Source organism: Balaenoptera physalus, assembly GCF_965194825.1.
Source record: "Balaenoptera physalus genome assembly, chromosome: 10".
Taxonomy (NCBI): Eukaryota; Metazoa; Chordata; class Mammalia; order Artiodactyla; family Balaenopteridae; genus Balaenoptera; species Balaenoptera physalus.
In genome coordinates, this window is record NC_138889.1 from 84637608 (window position 1) to 84650482 (window position 12875).

At 36.7% G+C, this 12875-nt stretch overlaps 1 protein-coding gene across 2 annotated transcripts in view; it reads left to right on the top strand.

The window, feature by feature from the left end:
- LOC309667784 (uncharacterized protein) overlaps window positions 1–12875 on the top strand; it is a 518308-nt gene that overhangs the window by 459728 nt on the left and 45705 nt on the right. The gene's annotated exons all lie outside the window — the stretch shown is intronic.

The window sequence follows — 12875 nt, forward strand, 5'->3', positions numbered from 1 at the left end:
GTCCCAATTTTGTATCCCTGGCTGTACTCCAGACCCATGTATCCAACTACGTACCTGACATTTTCATAGGGCTGTTTACAGTCATCACAAATTCACCACATTAAAAACAGAATGTCTATCCCACCTCCAAACTTGAGTAATCTCTGTTGATTAAAAGTCAAGCTTCAAGTTGTGAGGGGAAAAAAAAAAAGTGACATGAGGATGTCAGCGGTGATGCCTCTCTTTCACGTTTCACTGCTGGTCCAGCAAGACAAACTGTGTACTCTGCCTTCAAAGTATCCCCTCACTTTGGACATTTCTCAATACTCCCACTGTCACCAATCTGGCCTGGACCCGTGTCATCTCTTCCCTGCATTAATGATACAATCTCCCATGTGTTCTCCCTGATTTTACAAATTCTTTGGTCTCTACCACGAAATCTTCAAATAGCAATCAGAGTGATCCTTTTAAAATGTAAGGCAGATAATGTCACCTTTCTCTCCAAATACTGTACTGGCTCTCCATTCCACACAAAGTTACAGCCAATGTTCCTTTCTCCAAGGCTTCGTGTGGTCTTCCCCACGACCTGCCTTCATCTCCTCTCTGCCTGTTGTTCACTCTGCCTCAGTCACACTGGCCTGGTTACTGCAGCGGGCACACCCTCATACTTGAACCTTCACACTCTTTTCCCCAGTATCCACATGGCTAACTCTCTTACCACCTTTGGACCTTACTCAAATATCACTTCCTCACTGAGTTTTATCTTGCGCCATCTCACTAATACCTGAAACCTCCATTATTTTATTTATCCTGTGCTACTTTGTCTTTAACCATAGTAATTTCACCTTCTAACCTTTTATTTAATTTACATATTTATCATGTGTATTATGTATTGTGCATCACTCCCACAAGAATATAAGCTCCATTAATGTAGGGAATTTTCTATTGTTTTATTTAATAATAACTAAAAGGGCAGATTCACTCTCAATATATATATTTTAAAAATGAATAATTTTTCTATGTACCAAAATAACCAAATTTTAAAAAACAAAGTGACGGACAGAAAAGGATCCTATCTGCAATATCAAAAAATGGAATAAAATGCCTAGGAACACATCTAATGTAAAAAGTTCAAGGTTTATATTAAGAAAGCTATCAAACAGAACATCTTAAATAGAGTATCATACCAAGTTTAGGAATAGGAAAACGTATTATTATAGATAGAAAATATCCCCAGGGTAAATGATGATTTTAATGCATTGAACCAAAATGTAAAAAGGACTTCCATAGAATTTGACAATTTATTTCAAGTTTAAATAGAAGAAAAATAATTAAGTATATTCAATACACTTTTACCAAAGGATAAAAAAGAGAGAGAGAGAGAAAGAGAGATAATATTATTATTGCAGGAATAGACCAGATCCATGACATTTCAAATCTCTTGGGAAAAGATGGACTCTTAAATAAATCATGTGCAGATAATTGGCTATTTATTAAGAAAATAATAAAGTAAGACTGTAACTCAGACATACACCAAGTTCAATTTCTGATGGATCAAAGAGCTAAAACTAAACTACATAAATATTGTGAAAAATGCAGGAGACTATCTTATAATTTTACAGTAAATAAGGGCTTCCTTAAGAAAAATATAAAACCTAGAAAGTCGAAGAAGTAAGTTACCTCCTTTGCCATCATAAAAATGAACACAAACAATTTTAAAAAATAGGTTAGTAAAGGCATCATTAACATTCTGGGTAAACATCAAGGATTCATAAAGAGCTCCTTCAAATCAGTAGAAAAAAAAAAAAAGACAAGCCTCCCAGAGGGCAAAATATATGAAACTATGGTTTATAGAAAAAAAAAAAAAGAAAGAAAGAGAAATAAATATAAAAACATTTAATCTCACTGATAATCAAGGACATTCGAACTGCAAGAGAGAAATCATTATTTTACACATCTAACGTTAAAAAGTTTAAACGATGGCCAAGATGGAGTATCAATAAAGATGTAGGGAAATAGAAATATATCATACACCCCAGAATAATGGGTGAAGACTTTTTGAAGCTATTTATTTAATGACTCCCCTGCCACTCTCTTTTGAATATTGCTTATAAACCCAGAAGGCTCAAAAGCTCCTGTTTTTGTTTCATTTTTATTTCTTTTTAAATGAGAGGAGGAAGAAATTCAGAGGGCATATTTATAACAAGTGCTCTCCTCTTTCTGAGACAGATCCCATTCTTTCCTTGGTTCCAATTACTCTTATCAACTCAACCAACTTTTATTGACTACTTACTGCCTCCCAATTATAAATGATATAGCAAAAAAAAAAAAAAGTAAATATAATATTTTTTAAAACAGTGAATCAGAGCCCTGTTAGTTTTCTGGACTGCACAATCTATTGGATGAAGAAGACCCTCTTACATGTATCTCTTATTCCAGATAGATTGTTAAGTGCTCTGATAAAGACACACACCAAGTGCCATGGGACCATGGGGAGGAAGAGATTAATCGTTACCATTTATCACATTTTTAAAATCAATTTATCAGGATCGCTGCTTTGCAATCAAAGGAAATTTGCCAAGGCACTTAGAACAAAAGAATCTGTATATAATTTTCTTTCACTAACCATGTCTTCCAGGCTCTTCCACCCAGTGGGCTACATACAATCAGCATGATTTTTTTTTCTTTTCTTTTTTCCTACTTGCTAGTCAAAGTATGACTCAGAATAGGAGACCAACTTTGGTTACTGTATTGATGCCTTATATGGCTTTACTCTTGCCATTTGTAATCTCAGAAATACCATACAATAAAGGTCATTCATTCTACCAGCATGACAAATAGTTCGGAGGAAAAAAAATAATTGCACATTGGAAATTTGTGAAGTCTTTGTATTCTAAAATTGTGAAGGATCTCTACCAGTCATCTCTTCAGAAGATATTGTTTTGTTGATTATTTCTAGTTTCCTATTTGTTGAAAATTATGTAATTTATCCAAATTTTACAGCAAAGCACTTAGAAAGTAAACTGAGTACAGGAAACTAACTTTTGTCACCAAATTACAAATGAAATTTCTCAATTTGTATTCACTTATTCTCTCAACTACTATTTATTGAGTACCTACTAAGCTCACAGCACTCTTCTAGATGCTAGGAAACAGAAATGAGCAAAATTTACTAAAAGTTCTTGAACTCATAAAACTTGTTGAAACCAACAACAAACAAACATAAACTGAGCACAATTTCAGATAACAATAGGTGTTCAAAGGTGCAGGAGAGGGACAGATTTAGGCAATGGCAAGTGATAAGAGGAAACGCTATTCTGAGATAAACTGGTGAAGGAGGAGTGGCATTTGAGCAAAGTTCATAAAAAGTGAGAGAAGGGCTTTGTGAAGATATGGGGAAATGCCATTCCAGGGAGAGAGGCTCACAGGTGCAAAGATCCAGAGGAGGAACTAGGTGCGTTCCAAGAACTCTTGGAAGAGGGATGACCAATTGTTCCAGTGTGCCAAGGACTGAGAGGATTCCTGGGATGTTCATGGAAAAACGGGGCTAAATTAGTCATCCTACTTGGAAAGCCGCTCTGACCAGAGTGGATGAAGAGCAGACCAAGTGGTGGGAGGTGAGTTTAGCGAGGTAGGCAGGGGCTGGGTAATGTGGAACCTTTAGACTGTGGTAGAGAGACTGCAGTTTTAGTGTGACAGAAGCCTTTGGAGGTTTAGAATCAGGAGAACCCTGTGATCTGAATTATTTTTTTGTATTGAAATGAGGAGGCATACCCTTTATTGAGAAGGCTTACTGTTTTCACTCAAGTCAGAGGAACATAGAAGATTTGGGGCTGCCTTCCCATCAATCCAAGCAATTCTGAAGGTCAGAGTCAGAAAATTCTGGGTAGAAGATTAATCTGCCTTCAACAGTATTTCTAAGGATATGTTTAGAAATAATTTTTGTAAGAGCCTCAGGACTTCTCTGTTAAGAATCTGGAGCAAACAACCTTTTCATAGACGAAAATGTTGAAATAAATTACAATGGCTTTGTTGTAATAGGTAAAAGATGACAGACTCTGGCCATGACTTATATTAGTCACCTCTCAGCCATTCTGCACTGAAGGCACCAATGTGATCACTGATATCATTGGGCCCAGGAGCTCTTTATTTAGCAGAAATACTGAAGGTTTCTCTCACTACACTTTCTGTGTTAATGTCTCTTTTTTATAGTGTATTTCCTGGAAAGTCTCAAAGCAATTTCTCTAAGCTATGAGACCGTCCTTATCTTCTGGCCTAAATGGAGACATACACCCCTTCATGACTAGAAATGACTGCCTCTAAATGGACTGTTGTGTTCGGTCCAAATTATAACAGCAAAATACCTAAAATCCAAGTCTCTTCAGTCCCCTGCCTCTCCCAACTCTGCTTCATTTTGTCTGAGGCATAGATGCTGTGAAAGAATGAAAAACAAATCAAAATGATTTCAGAAAGGGAGAAGGAGCTAAGGCGATTACAAGCCAAGGAAGTAAAAGATGCAAAAGGAAAGAAATATTAAGTGATGACGAGGAAAGGATTCTGTTCTGCAAGGATGCAGCTAAGGCTCCCTCCCTCCTTTGGAGATCATGAAGGGCCTGGACATTTCTGAGTTTTTCTCCAACTGAAGGGCTTCTCAAAAAAAGGATAAGGTGATGCAAAAGGTGAAGATAGTAAAAAAAGAAAGAAGTTAAGCACAGTGTTTTCCTAATGTCCCTTGAGCTCAAGTCTTCCATGAACCATTGCCCCTTTCTGATCACATTGTAAACTTATTTCTTCTCAGGAATGAAGACTGGAAGAAAAACAAGAAAATTAAAATACATTAATAATAATTTTAAAACAGTTTATCAGAGTGGAAGAATTATTGGTTAATCATTTTTATTTTTAATTTTTCTATGGCTTTATTAATATGCTTTAATTGAAGGGAAATTGACATACAGAGGGATACATGTAGATGGAACCAAATTTATTGTTGAATGTATCTACTTTAAATTTGGTTCAATTAAGTGGATTTGTAATTAATGAGTTTTAAGATAGGTATATATGATATAAAGTGTACATAACATAAGGTATATATAACACAAGATTATATATGTATAACCTCACTGAGTTTACAAATAGACTTCCAACTTATCTATATACTGCATTAAAAAAACCTAAAATTTGGAATGTTATATGAAATATGTCTTCTTTAAGAAAAAAATCTCATTTCGCTGCTCTTATGCCTGAGTTAGAGCAGATAGACTATTTAGGACATTATAACTCTAGGGTACTTATCATCAAAGTCATACACAAAGAATAACCCATATATAACTGTGGTTTCCAAGGTAGGCAGATAAGAACAAATATAGACAAACTGAAAATATATATTTAAGTGTACAATATTAAGACAAGAGTTTACGCTGGAAGCAAGGTTGTAGGACAGTCATTAAGTGAACGTCTCAGAATCAGATATGTTATGTCTTGGGTACAAGGAACAGAAATCTGAAGAGAAGATGGGACCAAGTCAAGGGCTGGCATGATAGGAGGCATTCCCAGAGGACTATTCTGTTTTAATTTGCAAATTTAGTGATATTCAGCCAGGCATGGGCTCAGCACCAAAGAGAAGCAAACAAGGGAGATGTGCTGGATCTTGAGAAGCTCTTTTAGAGGAGAATTGATCAATTATCATTTCTTGAGAAACTTCTATGCGCCAGATAGTGGGCACTTTACAATGTATTACGCCATTTTATTCTGATAGAAACAATCAGGGGCATGTCAGCAAATTTAAATGACTATTGTGAGAGAGATCATTAGTGCTCACTCACATCCAGCTCCCATCTCCTTCCTGGTGCCCAGGAAGACTACAGTCCCCAGGTGCCTTGCAGTCAGAAGAGCCATATGACCATTTCTAGCCAATGAAATGTGAATGGAAACGAAAAGGGCCACTTTCTGCACAAGGTAGTATGAGCTTGTATGACACCTCCACACCCTCTTTTTCTCTTCTGAACAAATTCGGAGGCCACAGATGAAGATGGGAGAGACACAGGATGGAAACAACCTGCATCCTTGAGTCATTGTTTGGAAGAGCTGTCTGACTCTCAGGGGCTGCCTAATCCACATTAGACCTAGTATGAATAAGAAATAAATCTTTCTTGCTGTAAATAACTGAGGCTTCAGGATTTATTTACTTCTACAGAAAAGTAGAGCCTGTCCTTACTGATATATAGAATATACAGTGGGCAAAGGGTTGAGGTAGATATTGTAATCTATACTTGCCTGACTCCAAAGACCAAGCTCTTTCCACTCTATCATACTGCCTCTAATAAGCAATGTAAACCACTGCTGATGGTGGTGACTAAGACTGTATATTCTATAAACTCAGAATAAAGTAGATCTCATCTGTAACTCAGAGTTCTGATTGTAAGGAGGTGGGCTTTGACTTGGATCTTGAAATAAATGGTGAAGGAGGTAGGGGACTATCAATAAAAACAAATGGAAGCTGTGTGAAACCAGGCCTTTGAGGTGGGCATGAGAATGGTCCATTTGAGAGGAGATAGATACATTAGGAAACCACAGAATAAGATTAGAGTGGAAGAGGAGAGATTTTCTTGGGAATGTCAATGTCAGCCTGAGGAACTTTAAGACAGGAAAATGATGGAGAAAGCACTGGACTGAGAGTCAAGTTTTTCATGCTGTTATCAGTCGCTTCATCTCTGTTAAACATGAGCACCTTCTTTTGTTACATGTGAGGTATATCCTGAATAATCTCTAAGATCCTTTCCAGTTCTCTGTTTCTTCACGTCTACATCTCAAAGTTCCTTTGTGCGGATTCATTAGTTGTTCTATTTAGGGGAAATTAGATCCAATGACACTTGATAACCATCAGCTTTCTAATGAAGTGGCTAATAATCATCTGGAGTTAGATATGTTCCCTTATTAGACCAGAATATATAAATATTATTACACTGATTTTGCCACAAGGTGTAATGTCAGAGGAATGATTCTTCTACTGTGGGGATAGATATCGACACATCTACAGGCTAAATTAAATAACTATTTTTTTTCCATCATAAGTAGGAGCTGCTGTCATTGTCTTTTATTGGGCAAATTTCCAATAACTTGACCACCGAGTCTTCTGTCTTTTAGTCCTTATTCCATCTCTCTCCAAAGTATTTCCCTCTTCAGAAACCCCTCAGTTCAGAGGCTGTGGGAAAGGTAGCATATATGACTGCATGTGAGCATAGGCAAACATTGACTGTCCTATAAATGCTAGCAATCTGTTGAACACTAAAGATTATATAAATCTTAGCAGCTTTACTGATGCTCCATACACAAGCAGCTGTTGTTTCTTGGTTGCCTGATTAAATATGCTGCAAAATTTCTCCCAAGAAAATCTCACCAAAGTTGATTCCAGCAAATCCTTCTTAACATCTCTGCTAGCAACTTCAGTTTTTAAGCAATTCAAAGAAAAGACCCAATCAATAGCAATTCTTTCAAGGGGGCTGCTCTTTTTCCTTTCAAGACAAGGCATTTATAACACCAGACTAAGTGTCCTAGTCTTGGCTCTGCCATTAACCAACAGTTGCTCAACATTTCTGAGATGAAGTTTTGACTATTTCAAAGAGAAACAATATATGACTATTTCAAAAAGACATTATGTGGATTGAAATGGTTTTTTGACAATATGTCTCTCTCTATATATATCTGTATCTGTTTCTATATCACATATATATATATATATATACACACATACATATCTGTGTGTGTACATATATATCAATAAGTGGAAAAATTATGGGCTATGTATTTAGAGACAAAGTCAGAAATAGATCTCTAGCCAAGCCTAAAGCTATCAAAATTAACATTATGTTCATGAAATACATGAAATTAACCATCTGTAAAACATTCACTTGGGAAATAAATTTAAAAATCTACCTAAAATATGATTTGAAAACTGTTGTTCACAAGAGTTGGGTTCTGCCTCAGCCTATGCAAGAGTTTCTGGAGCTTCCCAGTTGCCCAGTCTTTAATCCACCCTCACATCTCAACTGAAAGGTCACTTCCTCCAAGATTTGCCTAACATTCCTCAATCTGGATCATATGCCTTTTATCTATGTTCCTATGATCCCCAATAGTTACCATCATCATGTTTGTGTGATTTTCCATTAAATTTTAAGAAATGAACCATTCTGTCTTGCTCATTGTACCCTATGTATTGTACCCTATGTATCAAGCATTGCACAGTGCTTGATACATAGTATGTTCTCAATTTGAAAAATAAGTTGTTGAATGACATTGAAAATTTACATGTAAAATGTATTATAATCTTAGAAATTGTACACATAAATTATGATGTCACATTATAAACGACAGACTTTTAGTGAATGAACCATAGTTTCTCTCCTGCCACAAGACTTTTATATATTTGATTCCCTACGCCCAGAATTCTTTCCCCAGTGAATTCATGAGCGGCTACTACTTCCCATTCCAACATCTGGTAATGTAGCACCTCCTCAGACAACTTTCCTTGGCCACTCACAAATCCAAATCCTCCCATTGCATGCTCCTGTATGTCTACTAACCTCTCTCACAGCACTTAAAACCTTCGTACTTTTATGTATCATTGTATGTATTTTCTTAATGTATTTTCCCAATGATGGAAGGGGCCCTGAATGGTCTTGCTAATCACTCTGTCCTCAGGGTCTAGCAGAATGTCTGGCTTACCAAAAGAATTCAATAGTGATTTGCTGAGTTAATGACTAGTGACTAACTTTTTATAAATAAAATAAGAGATTCAAAGAATAAGAAATTGCCAGCAATACTTGAATATTGTTCATGGAAAGGATATACTTCATTTATAGATAATGACTACCTATTTAGAAATGTAAAAGGAAATTCACTAGACTTTTAAAATTGGTGGGAATGATCCATTAAGAGTACATTTTTTTGTTATTGTTTGCTCTAGTTTCCTGGTCACTCAGAGACCTTCTGATTTGGAATTTGGTTTCCTTGATTAACATACACAGGAAGCAAGAATATCCTGTGCAGATATCCAGAGCTGAGTCATCTGCCAGAAACATTCTTGACTATATATTAATCGATTTATAAATCAGTTCCTTGAGTTTGGTTACTGTGAAATGATAACCATGAGGCTGGCCGTATTTATTGGCATATCCACTCATTCACACATTCATTCATTCTTCCTGGTATTTCTTGAATGCCTACTAGGTGCCAGCACTATGCCAAGTATTACTTTGATGTGCTAGCAGTGTGTAAAGGTTTAGTATCCGGCCTGGGTTGATACAGAATTGGGAACTCAGTGTTTGTCTTCTTTCTGTACTGTTTCCTTGGAAACTACAGAGTTAAGATAAATGTGGAATGTTGAGTCTGCCTCATCTGTTGTGTGGAACTACATCTGGATTAGAGCAGCTGGAATTGGGCACACAGGCCTCGGGCCTATGTAAATAGAGATGTAAAAAATTGCTAGAAAATTAAGGAGTTTCTCTGAGTCAAAATGACCCACACACTTATTGACTCTTAAGGGAGACAGCTATGCTCACTCTCTGTGGGCGTGGGGACTAAAGAATCTGTGAACTTAGAGATCTGCAGGCTTCCCTTGAGATGAAGATGGCATAGCTGCTGAACCTCCTTTCATCTAAAACGAAATAAACTAGGATTAGATTGAAGCCGATTTGTGTCTCATGAGACTGATTGCCTTTCCAAGCATGTAACAATGCGGTGGTGGTACAAAATCTAGGACCCATCCTCCAAAGCCAGAACTACACCTTCACCGGAAGCAACTTCCTGTAAGATCTCACTTCACACCCTGCTGGCCTTTCCCTTTTGCTCTGTCCACTCAACGACATCTGATGATCTTAGTTGCTTATGGTGATCAGTATCACAGTAGGAGAGAGACCCACATTCATATCTCAGCCACACTACTTCCTGACTCTGTGGGCTTGACAAGTGATTTAATTTCTTACATCAGTTTTTTCTTCCTTCTGAAAAATGAGTCCACACTGGTGGAACAGTAGAGCAAACTTGTAAAAACGCAATCTTTGCAGTCAAATTGCATAAATTGAACTATCATCAATAAATAAATGGTTGTGTGTCCATAGCCAAGTAACCAAACCTCTCTGTGCCTTGGATTCCTTAACTACAAACTGGAGAGAACAGTTGCACATATATTATAGAATTGCTCTGAGGATTTAAAAAGTTAGTGTGCATATATATATATATATATATATATTATTTAGTACAATGCCCAGCACATAGCAATCCCTCAATACATGCCAACTATTATCTATAATTATAATTATATTCAAATTACAACTTCATGCTTTTCTTCCAGTATTTCTACTTCATCAAAAGCAATGGAATAATAGGTCATCAGCCTGGAAAAATTAAATAGTAAGAGAAGGGCTACAAATGCTTAATATGCATGAGAGAAAACAAAACACAAAACACAACTAATCCAGAGTGGTTACTTTTCTTCTCTTAGACTGGAGAAACAATGGAATTATGGTCAAATCAAATAGCATAATTCACACTCAGCAAATTAATTGAAGAAGAGCAAGAAAACCAGGGCACATACAAAGTCACCATGGTGATCCAAAATGTATCATTTCAATTGGCTCAATCTATTTAATATTTATTCCTGCTTGTTTCACCAAGGATTTATACAAATGGATAATTCTCTTCCTTTCTCTGGGGGTCTCAGTTTTCTATAAAATGAGCGGGTCAGATGACATGACATCTATGGCAATCTATGTAGTTCTAAGTTCCTATTACCCACTCAAGCTAAGGAAAATTAAGCTAAGACCTCTCTAGTGTGTAGTCCAGCTGGACAAAATTTTATATATTTATATTTTTTTTCTTAGCCAAAAAAAGAAAAAACTGTGTAACTTAACTTCCCCTTTAATTAATCATCCTAGAGGTTTTTTTTTTAAAAGATTTGTCTTTCTTATATTCCTTATCTGCTTATTTTAAATTTTGTGAAGACTTTCCATTTGCCTATGTGGAAACTGAATATCGACCCTCTCTCCCAGAATCTAGAGTCATGTTTGTCTCCCACACAGTCCAATTCTGAAATGTTTTCGTGACATTTTCATTGGTTCAATAAATTACTCTGCAATATATACTTGCCTGTCCTTTCTTTCCCCCAAGGAGAAATAAATAAATAAGTAAATATAAATGAATCTGGTCTCAGCTGTGGAGACTGTCCCATTCGCCTCCCACTCCCACTCACCCACCTCACCTGGCAGCTGTTCATAGTGCTCATTTCAATTAAAGCAGAAATCACTTTTCATCAGGGATGCTGGTTGGCTTTGTCTGATCTATCTTGTGGCAAAGTTTCCTCAAGTTCCACAGATGTACTGTAGATGATTCAAACTCCTTTGTCATTTATTATGTTCATACAAGAGTTTAACATGAGTGGGCTGGTTTAGAAATAATTGCCTTTCTACAGCTGGGAAGGAGTCCTTCAGCTACAGCTCTCTGGCGCTGGAGAATGCTGTAGGAATGTTCTCTGCCAACCCAGTCAGTGCGTGACTGCTCACAGACAACTAAAACCACAGGCTGGGAACGCTCATGTACAATAGGGCTCTGTACAGAAATTCATGATCATCACAGCCTGTTGGGGATGGATTCAGAGTTGGGAAACTTGCATGATGCCAAGTGTGCACTGCCAAACCTTCATGGAAATCAGAAGTTATAATGTTGCATTATACTCTGGGCTTTGGAATTTGAATGACCTCGGTTGAAGTGTGTCCTTTACAAGTTATGTACTTAATGTCTGAAACCCAGCGTTCACATCTGAAAAAAAGGGAAAAATTGAATGTACTTGATTGGATTTTTATGAAAATTAACCAAGCTAATTCATAAAAGTGCTTAATACTGTGTTTGGTACCTTGTATTGGCACAATGAATACTTCTTACCATTCTTGTTATTAAGTCTACAACATGGGTGTGATTGCTGTTGACTCACTCAAATTCATGTGGTGAAACACATCCCAAAGTTCTAGGCTACAACTTCCAAACATATGCTTTTGAGTATACAACAAATGTGCCAACAGTGTCAAAAGTAAGAATATGCTCCTCCCTACTTCTACAGAGACATCTGAGATTGCATATTAATTTCTGAGAATGGTTTATGGAATCATTTTAATATGCTTTATAGTCATGCAAAGGACAATGCATGGCATTATGTCTGTGTAAAAACGGATGCAGATGACATTTTTAAAAAATGGCTCCAGATATGATGGGAAGAAATCTTCAAGTGGTAATTAGTCAGGTAACACTCTTCAAATGACAACATAATCTGGTGGCAGTGGGGGGCAGGTAACTGTTCTCTTCCAACCATACTGCTAGAGATGCTTCTGATCAAAAGCTACCTAGAAAGAAGTTCAAGAAAAGTTGTTAATCATCATAGAGGGAAATAGCAAACATTTGATAAGCTATCAGTGCTACCAGAATATATAGTTTTAGGTGTAATAAAACAACTAATATATAGTGTATATGAAGAGATCTAGTGCATTGTGCTTTTATGATTTTCAAGGTATTGATAAACTTGGACATCTATGAAAATGTCAAAGCCTATGTGGGACATCTCCAGCATGCATTGGCTGAAGAAGGCTAGTAGATCCCGTCCTCCAAGTGTGAATTTATACATGGATAGAAGTAGAACAATGATATAGGATCAGGGACCCATACATTTCAGTCTTAAACATTGTTTTACTAAGGCACAGAATGATCTGTTGTGTACCTTTATATTCAAGATGCTGAACTTGGTACTTTATATATGTTCATTTCATTTGATGGTAATCTTAGCTCTGACATGTTGTTATCCCCATGTTAAGGACGAAAGAAAGTGATGCTCAGAAAAGGGGAACAACTAGCCC